Source organism: Arachis ipaensis, chromosome B4, assembly GCF_059453495.1.
Source record: "Arachis ipaensis isolate K30076 ecotype BB chromosome B4, ASM5945349v1, whole genome shotgun sequence".
Classification (NCBI taxonomy): Eukaryota; Viridiplantae; Streptophyta; class Magnoliopsida; order Fabales; family Fabaceae; genus Arachis; species Arachis ipaensis.
Window position 1 is genome coordinate 106,050,249 of NC_142439.1, and position 10,141 is coordinate 106,060,389.

Here is a 10,141-nt window from a genome sequence, read left to right on the forward strand (position 1 = left end):
CACCTAAGTAATTCACCTCTGCTATTGCAGGGTTCTCAGGATCATAAGCTTCTTCTGCATAAGAAGCTTCTTGAGTACTGTTGGATGCGGCTTGCATTCCATTCAGACTCTGAGAAATCATATTGACTTGCTGAGTCAATATTTTGTTCTGAGCCAATATGGCATTCAGAGTATCAACTTCAAGAACTCCCTTCTTCATAGGCGTCCCGTTACTCACAGGATTCCTCTCAGAAGTGTACATGAACTGGTTATTAGCAACCATGTCAATAAGTTCTTGAGCTTCTGCAGGCGTTTTCTTTAGGTGAATAGATCCACCTGCAGAGGTATCCAATGACATCTTTGATAGCTCAGATAAACCATCATAGAATATATCCAGGATGGTCCATTCTGAAAGCATGTTAGAAGGACACTTTTTGGTCAGCTGCTTGTATCTTTCCCAAGCTTCATAGAGGGATTCACCATCTTTTTGTTTGAAGGTTTGAACATCCACTCTAAGCTTGCTCAGCTTTTGAGGAGGAAAGAACTTGGCTAAGAAAGCCGTGACCAGCTTATCCCAAGAGTTCAGGCTATCTTTAGGTTGAGAGTCCAACCATATTCTAGCTCTGTCTCTTACAGCAAATGGGAAAAGCATGAGCCTGTAGACTTCAGGATCTACTCCATTAGTCTTAACAGTATCACAGATCTGCAAGAATTCAGTTAAGAACTGAAAAGGATCTTCAGATGGAAGTCCATGAAACTTGCAGTTCTGCTGCATCAGAGAAACTAATTGAGGTTTCAGCTCAAAATTGTTTGCTCCAATGGTAGGAATGGAGATGCTTCTTCCATGTAAATTGGAATTTGGTGCAGTAAAGTCACCAAGCATTCTCCTTGCATTGTTGTTGGGTTCGGCTGCCATCTCCTTTACTTGTTCGAAATTTTCAATCAAGTTGTCTCTGGATTGTTGTAATTTAGCTTCTCTTAGTTTCCTCTTCAGAGTCCTTTCAGGTTCTGGATCAGCTTCAACAAGAATACCTTTTTCTCTGTCCCTGCTCATAAGAAAGAGAAGAGAAAAAGAAAAGAAGAGAAATCCTCTATGTCACAGTAAAGAGGTTCCTTATTGTTAGTAGAAGAAAAGAAGAAGAGAAAAATCTGAACTCAGAAAGAGAGAGAGAGGGTTCGGATTTTTGGTGGGTGAGGGAGAGATGTTAGTAGATGAATAAATAAATAGAATAAGATGAGAGAGGAAAAATTTCGAAAATAATTTTTTGAAAAAGAGTTAGTGATTTTTGAAAATAGTTTTTAAAAAAGGTTAGTAATTTTCGAAAATTAAGATTTAAAAATTGAAATAATTAGTTAATTAAAAAGAAATTTTGAAAAAGGGGGGAGATATTTTCGAAAATTAGAGAGAGAGTTAGTTAGGTAGTTTTGAAAAAGATAAGAAACAAACAAAAGTTAGTTAGTTGGTTGAAATAAATTTTGAAAAGATAAGGAGTTGGGAAGTTAGAGAAGATATTTTGAAATCAAGTTTTTTTTTTTTTTTTTTGAAAAAGATATGATAAGAAGATATTTTGAAAAGATATGATTGAAATTAGTTTTTGAAAAAGATTTGATTTTTAAAATCACAATTAATGACTTGATTCACAAGAAATCACAAGATATGATTCTAGGACTCAAAGTTTGAATCTTTCTTAACAAGTAAGTAACAAACTTGAAATTTTTGAATCAAAACATTAATTGATTATGTTATTTTCGAAAACTATGTGATAAAGATAAAAAAAAGATTTTTGAAAAAAATATTTTTGGAATTTTCAAAAATAACTAAGAAATTTGAAAAAGATTTGATTTTTGAAAAAGATTTTGAAAAAGGTGAGATTTTTAAATTGAAAATTTGATTTAACTCATAAAAACAACTAGATTTTAAAAATTTTTGAAAAAGTCAAATCTAATTTTCGAATTTTTGAGAGAGAAAAAAGGGAAAGATATTTTTTTGATTTTTGATTTTTGAATGATGAGAGAGAAAAACATGAAAATGATGCAATGCATGAGATTTTTAGATCAAAATAATGAATGCATGTAAGAATGCTATGAATGTCAAGATGAACAACAAGAACGCTTTGAATGTCAAGATGAACACCAAGAACATATTTTTGAAAAATTTTTAATGCAAGGAAAACATGCAAGACACCAAACTTAGAAATCTTTAATGCTTAGGCACTAAGAATTCAAGAATGCATATGAAAAATAAGAAAAGACACAAAATATGCAAATGCAAAGATCAAACAAGAAGACTTACCAAGAACAACTTGAAGATCATGAAGAACACTATGAATGCATGATTATTTTCGAAAAACGCAAGATGCACATGCAATTGACACCAAACTTATAACATGACTCAAGACTCAAACAAGAACACAAAAAATATTTTTGATTTTTATGATTTTATGATTTTTTTGTATTTTCTTTTAATTTTTTCGAAAATCACTTTGAAAAAGAAAAATAAGGATTCCAAAATTTTTAATATGAATTTCAGGAATCTTATGCTCTTTAGTCTAAAGCTCCAATCAAAGGGTCAGGCTTGGCTTAATAGCCAGCCAAGCTTTAGCATGTAACAGGTAGATCATGAACAGTAGTAGGTGGATTAGCACCAGCTAGCTTGCTCTTGATAATAAATTGGAAGCCTCAGTCCAAATGAATTTACACATGGCTTTACAGCCAGCCAGGCTTCACATGCTTCATGAAACACTATAATTCATTTTTAAAAATTTTGAATAAAATTATAAAATTTTTGAAAACATTTTTATTTTAAAAATTTTTTTTTTTCGAAAACAAAGGAGAAAATTTTGAAAGAAATTTTTTTTTTTTGAAAAAATTTTGAAGAGAAAACAAAAAGAAAATTACCTAATCTGAGCAACAAGATGAACCGTCAGTTGTCCAAACTCGAACAATCCCCGGCAACGGCGCCAAAAACTTGGTGCGAAGAAATTGTGATTACACTTTAATTATGTAAAATTCATCGCTCTTTCTTTCCCCGGCAACGGCGCCAAAAACTTGGTGCGCAGAAATTATGATTACACTTTAATTATGTAAAATTCATCGCTCTTTCTTTTCCTGGTAATGGCGCCAAAAACATGATGCCAATACCATGGTTCACAACTTCGCACAACTAACCAGTAAGTGCACTGGGTCGTCCAAGTAATACCTTACGTGAGTAAGGGTCGAATCCCACGGAGATTGTTGGTATGAAGCAAGCTATGGTCACCTTGTAAATATCAGTCAGGCGGATATAAAACAGTAATGGGATTTTCAAAAATAATTAATAAAATAGGGATAGAAATACTTATGTAAATCATTGGTGAGAATTTCAGATAAGCGAATAGAGATGCTTTCGTTCCTCTGAACCTCTGCTTTCCTGCTATCTTCATCCAATCAGTCTTACTCCTTTCCATGGCTAGCTTTATGTAATGCATCACCATTGTCAATGGCTACTTTCGGTCTTCTCTCGGGAAAATGATCCAAATGCCCTGTCACGGCACGGCTAATCGTCTGGAGGCATCACCCTTGTCAATGGTTACATCCTATCCTCTCAGTGAACATGGTCAACGCACCCTGTCACGGCACGGCTATTCATCTGTCGGTTCTCGATCATACTGGAATAGGATTTACTATCCTTTTGCGTCCGTCACTACGCCCAGCAATCGCAAGTTTGAAGCTCGTCACAGTCATTAAATCATTGAATCCTACTCGGAATACCACAGACAAGGTTTAGACTTTCCAGATTCTCTTGAATGCCGCCATCATTCTAGCTTACACCACGAAGATTCTGATTAAAAGATCTAAGAGATACTCATTCAGTCGAAGGTAGAACGGAAGTGGTTGTCAGGCACGCGTTCATAGGGAATGATGATGATTGTCACGTTCATCACATTCAGGTTGAAGAGCGAATGAATATCTTAGAAGCGAAATAAGATGAATTGAATAGAAAACAGTAGTACTTTGCATTAATCTTTGAGGAACAGCAGAGCTCCACACCTTAATCTATGGAGTGTAAAAACTCTACCGTTAAAAATACATAAGTGAAAGGTCCAGGCATGGCCGAATGGCCAGCCCCTCTGATCTAAGAACCAGGCGTCCAAAGATGTCTAATACAATAGTAAAAGGTCCTATTTATAATAAACTAGTCACTAGGGTTTACAGAAATAAGTAATTGATGCATAAATCCACTTCTGGGGCCCACTTGGTGTGTGCTTGGGCTGAGCTTGAGTGTTGCATGTGTAGAGGTCCTTCTTGGAGTTGAACGCCAGCATTTGTGCCAGTTTGGGCGTTCAACTCTGGTTTTGGATCCTTTTCTGGCGCTGGACGCCAGAATTGGGCAGAGAGCTGGCGTTGAACGCCAGTTTGCATCGTCTATCTTTGGCGAAAGTATGGACTATTATATATTGCTGGAAAGCCCTGGATGTATACTTTCCAACTCAATTGGAAGCGCGCCATTTCGAGTTCTGTAGCTCCAGAGATTCCACTTTGAGTGCAGGGAGGTCAGAATCCAACAGCATCAGCAGTCCTTCTTCAACCTCTGAATCTGATTTTTGCTCAAGTCCCTCGATTTCAGCCAGAAAATATCTGAAATCACAGAAAAACACACAAACTCATAGTAAAGTCCAGAAATGTGAATTTAACATAAAAACTAATGAAAACATCCCTAAAAGTAACTAGATCCTACTAAAAACATACTAAAAATAATGCCAAAAAGCGTATAAATTATCCGCTCATCAATCCACCAGCTGAGCAATCTAAAGAGATCTGAGCTCTTTCTGTAAGCCCATAATAGAAGATGTCTAACTGAACCCACTCTGAAAACATTTCAGAGGGACATTTTCATAGCATCTCTCTGTATCTCTCCCAGGCATCATAAAGAGATTCATTATCTCCTTGTTTAAAGCCTTGGATGTCTAGCCTTAGCTGTGTCATCCGTTTTGGAGGAAAGTATTGATTCAGAAATTTTTTTGTCAGTTGTTTCCATGTTCTTATGCTAGCCTTAGGTTGGATATTTAACCACCTCTTGGCTTGGTCTTTTACAGCAAATGGAAACAGTAATAATCTGTAGACATCCTGATCTACTTCCTTATCATGTACTGTATCAGCAATTTGTAAAAATTGTGCCAGAAACTCTGTAGGTTCTTCCTGTGGAAGACCTGAATACTGGCAGCTTTGCTACACCATGATAATGAGCTGAGGATTCAAGTCAAAGCTACTGACTCCAATGGAGGGTATGCAGATACTACTCCCATATGAAGCAGTAGAGGGGTTAGCATATGACCCCAGAGTCCTCCTGGACTGTTCATTTCCACTTAGATCCATGATGGAGAAAGGGAGATGATGTAAAATAAAAAATTTATTTTTATTTATTTATTTATTTATTTAATTATTTTGAAAATAAAATAAAATAAAATAAAATAAATAAAAATAGGTGAAGATTTTTGAAAAATGACGAGAGAAAAAGTGGTCAGGAAGTTTTGAAAAAGATATGAATTGAAAAAGATTTTAAATTTTGAAAAAAATCTGAATTTTAAAAATAATTTTCGAAAATTTGTTTTAAAAATAGAGAGAAAATATATTTTTGAATTTAAATAGGAAAGAGAGAAACAATAAGATAGCCCAAGATTTAAAATTTTTTTAGATCTAATGCTCCTTGTTTTCGAAAATTCTGGAGGGAAAACACCAAGGAACACCAAACTTAAAAATTTTAAGATCAAGACACAAGGAAAACTCAAGAACACTTTGAAGACTCACAAGAACACAAGAACATGAAGAAAGAACACCAAACTTAAAATTTTTAGAAAACCAAAATAAAATTTTTGAAAAACAAAGGAAAACCAACAAGAAAACACCAAACTTAAAGTTTGGCACGAGATTTAATAGAAAAATTATTTTTTGAAAAATTTTTGACAAGAAAATAAAAGACTCTGACCCAAAAGACAAAAATTTCCTAATCTAAGCAACAAGATTCACCGTCAGTTGTGCAAACTCAAACAATCCCCGGCAACGGCGCCAAAAACTTGGTGCACGAATTGTGAATCACACTTTTCACAATTCGTACCACTAACCAGCAAGTGCACTGGATCGTCCAAGTAATACCTTACGTGAGTAAGGATCGAATCCCACGGAGATTGTTGGTTTGAAGCAATCTCTGGTTATCTTGTAAATCTCAGTTAGGAGGTCAATTATAATTATCAGTTGACTTGCAAATGAACAAGGGAACATAAAATAAATACTTGGTATGCAGTAATGGAGAATATGTTGGAGTTTTGGAGATGCTTTGTCTTCTGAATCTCTGCTTTCTCCCTGTTTTCTTCTTCACGCACGCAAGGTTCCTCCTATGGCAAGCTGTGTGTTGGTGGATCACCGTTGTCAATGGCTACCATCCATCCTTCCAGTGAAAAGGGTCCAAATGCGCTGTCACTGCACGGCTAATCATCTGCAGGTTCTCAATCGTACCGGAATAGGATTTACTATCCTTTTGCGTCTGTCACTACGCCCAGCACTCACGAGTTTGAAGCTCGTCACAGTCATTCAATCCCTGAATCCTACTCAGAATACCACAGACAAGGTTTAGACTTTCCGGATTCTCTTGAATGCTGCCATCAATCTAGCTTACACCACGAAGATTCCGATCAAGAGATATAAGAGATATTCATTCATTCTACGGTGGAACGTAAGTGGTTGTCAAGCACGCGTTCGTGGAGGAATGATGATAATTGTCACGTTCATCACATTCATATTGAAGTGCAAATGGATATCTTAGATAGGAACACGCATGTTTGAATGGAAAACAGAAATACTTGCATTAATTCATCGAGACACAGCAGAGCTCCTCACCCCCAACAATGGAGTTTAGAGACTCATGCCGTCAAAAGGTACAAAGTTCAGATCTAAAATGTCATGAGATGCGAAATAAACCTCTAAAAGTTGTTTAAATACTAAACTAGTAACCTAGGTTTACAGAAAATGAACAAACTATGATAGATGGTGCAGAAATCCACTTCTGGGGCCCACTTGGTGTGTGCTGGGGCTGAGACTTAAGCTAATCACGTGCATAGGGCTGTTTTGGGCGTTCAACGCCAGCTTTGGATCCTTTTCTGGCATTGAACTCCAACTTGTAACTTGTTTCTGGCGCTGGACGCCAGACAGCAACATGGAACTGGCGTTGAACGCCAGTTTACGTCATCTATCCTTGAGAAAAGTATGGACTATTATATATTGCTGGAAAGCCCTGGATGTCTACTTTCCAACACAATTGGAAGCGCGCCATTTGGAGTTCTGTAGCTCCAGAAAATCCACTTTGAGTGCAGGGAGGTCAGAATCCAACAGCATCAGCAGTCCTTTTTCAGCCTGAATCAGATTTTTGCTCAGCTCCCTCAATTTCAGCCAGAAAATATCTGAAATCACAGAAAAATACACAAACTCATAGTAAAGTCCAGAAATATGAATTTTGCCTAGAAACTACTGAAAATAAACTAAAAACTAACTAAAACACACTAAAAACTATATGAAATTAACCCCAAAAAGCATATAAAATATCCGCTCATCAAGGTCCATGAGTGGGCTCTCTTTTTTGCTCCATCCTCTTTCTAGTGATGGGCTTTTGAGATGAATCTCTCCATCTCCCATGACTCGGAGTTGGAAGCAACTGCCTTCCCTTTCCTCTTCCTAGAGGTTTCTCCGGCCTTAGGTGCCATTAGTGGTTATGGAAAGCAAAAAGCTGAGCTTTTCCACACCAAACTTAAAAGCTTTGCTCGTCCTCAAGCAAAATAAGATAGAAGGGAGTAGAAGAAGAAGGATGCAATTAATTTTGAAAACTTATTACTGTATACAAGAAAAATTAAAAAGAGTTGAAAATAATTTGAAAAGATATGTAAGTTTTGAAAACGTTTTGGAAGGAATTGAAATGAATTAAAAAGAGAATTAAAAAGAGTTGGAAAGATTATTAATATTTGAAAATAGAAATTGAAAGATGAACGTTTAAAATATGTTTGATGCAAAAAAATCATGAATTAAAACATGAAAAATTGAAAAAAATCAAATTGGAAACAAAATTACCTCCCTTGTGTCATCCTGGCGTTAAACGCCCAGAATGCTATCCATTCTGGCATTTAACGCCCACTTGACTACCTCTTTGGGCGTTTAACGCCCAGCCAGATACCCTGACTGGCGTTAAACACCAGGAATCCTTCTTTACTGGGCGTTTTTCTGAACGCACAGAATGCTTCCTGCATGGGCGTTAAACGCTCATTCTGCTATCCTTACTGGCGTTTAAATGCCACTAAGCCTGTCCTCCAGGGTATGCTATTTTGATGCTGTTTTTTATTCCACTTTAATTCTGCAGCTGTTTTTGTGACTCCACATGATCATCAACCTAAATAAAACATAACATGGCAATGGAAAACAAATGTCTAAAAAAATAAATATAATTAAATAACATTGGGTTGCCTCCCAATAAGCGCTTCTTTAATGTCAATAGCTTGACAGTAAGCTCTTAGAGACACTCAGAGCGTGATGGTGGCCTCCCAACACCAAACTTAGAGTTTGAATGTGGGGGCTCTGCTTGACTCTGTATTGAGAGAAGCTTTTCATGCTTCCTCTCCATGGTTATAGAAGAAGATCCTTGAGCCTTAAACACAAGGTAGTCCTCATTCAATTGAAGGACTAACTCTCCTCAGTCCACATCAATCACAGCCCTTGCTGTGGCTAGGAAGGGTCTTCCAAGGATAATAGATTCATCCTCATCCTTCCCAGTGTCTAGGATTATGAAGTCAGCAGGGATGTAAAGGCCTTCAACCTTCACTAAGACATCTTCTACAAGTCCATAAGCCTGTTTCATTGATTTATCTGCCATCTCTAGTGAGATTCTTGCAGCTTGCACCTCGAAGATCCCTAGTTTCTCCATTACACAGAGTGTCATGAGGTTTATACCTGACCCCAGGTCACACAGAGCCTTCTCAAAGGTCATGGTGCCTATGGTACAAGATATTAAGAACCTTTCGGGATCCGGTTTCTTCTGAGGTAATTTCTGCTGAACCAAGGCATTCAGTTCATTGATGAGCAATGGCGGTTCATCCTCCCTAGTTTTATGACCAAATAACTTAGCATTTAGCTTCATGATTGCTCCTAGATATCGAGCAACTTGCTCTTCAACAATATCTTCATCCTCTTCAGAGGAAGAATACTCATCAGAGCTCATGAATGGCAACAGTAAGTTCAGTGGAATCTCTATGGTCTTCGTATGAGCCTCGGATTCCTTTGGTTCCTCATTAGGGAACTCCTTAGTGGTCAGTGGACGTCCATTGAGGTCTTCCTCACTGGAAATCACTGCCTCTTCCTCCTCTATAGGTTCGGCCACTTTGGATATATTGATGGCCTTGCAATCTCTCTTTGAATTCTCTTCTGTATTGCTTGGGAGAGTACTAGGAGGAGTTTCAGTAACTCTTTTACTCAGTTGACCCACTTGTGCCTCCAAATTTCTGATGGAGGACCTTGTTTCAGTCATAAAACTGAGAGTGGTCTTAGATAGATCAGAGAATATGGTTGCTAAGTCAGAGAGGCTCTGCTTAGAATTCTCTGTCTGTTGCTGAGAAGATGATGGAAAAATCTTGCTATTGCCAAACCTATTTCTCCCACCATTATTATTATTGAAGCCTTGTTGAGGCTTCTATTGATCCTTCCATGAGAAATTTGGATGATTTCTCCATGAAGGATTATAGGTGTTTCCATAGGATTCTCCCATGTAATTCACCTCTTCCATTACAGGATTCTCAGGGTCATAAGCCTCTCCTTCAAAGGAGGCTTCTTTAGTACTGCCGGATGCAGCTTGCATTCCAGTCAAATTCTGAGAAATCATATTGACTTGCTGAGTCAATATTTTATGCTGAGCCAATATGGCATTTAGAGTATCGATCTCAAGAACTCCTTTCTTCTAAGTCATCCCATTATTCACAGGATTTCTTTCAGAAGTGTACATGAACTGGTTATTTGCAACCATCTCAATGAGTTCCTGGACTTTTGCAGGGGTTTTCTTCAGATGAAGAGATCCACCAGCAGAGTGGTCCAATGATATCTTGGACAATTCAGACAGACCATCATAGAATATACCTAAGATGCTCCATTTTGA

At 37.3% G+C, this 10,141-nt stretch overlaps 1 non-coding gene across 1 annotated transcript; it reads left to right on the plus strand.

Moving 5' to 3' along the window:
* The first annotated feature begins 391 nt into the window (after positions 1-391).
* On the plus strand, positions 392-499 carry LOC148568667 (small nucleolar RNA R71). The gene has a single exon (XR_015881644.1). It is a non-coding gene; the product is annotated as a small nucleolar RNA R71 (small nucleolar RNA).
* The last annotated feature ends 9,642 nt before the right edge of the window (positions 500-10,141 follow it).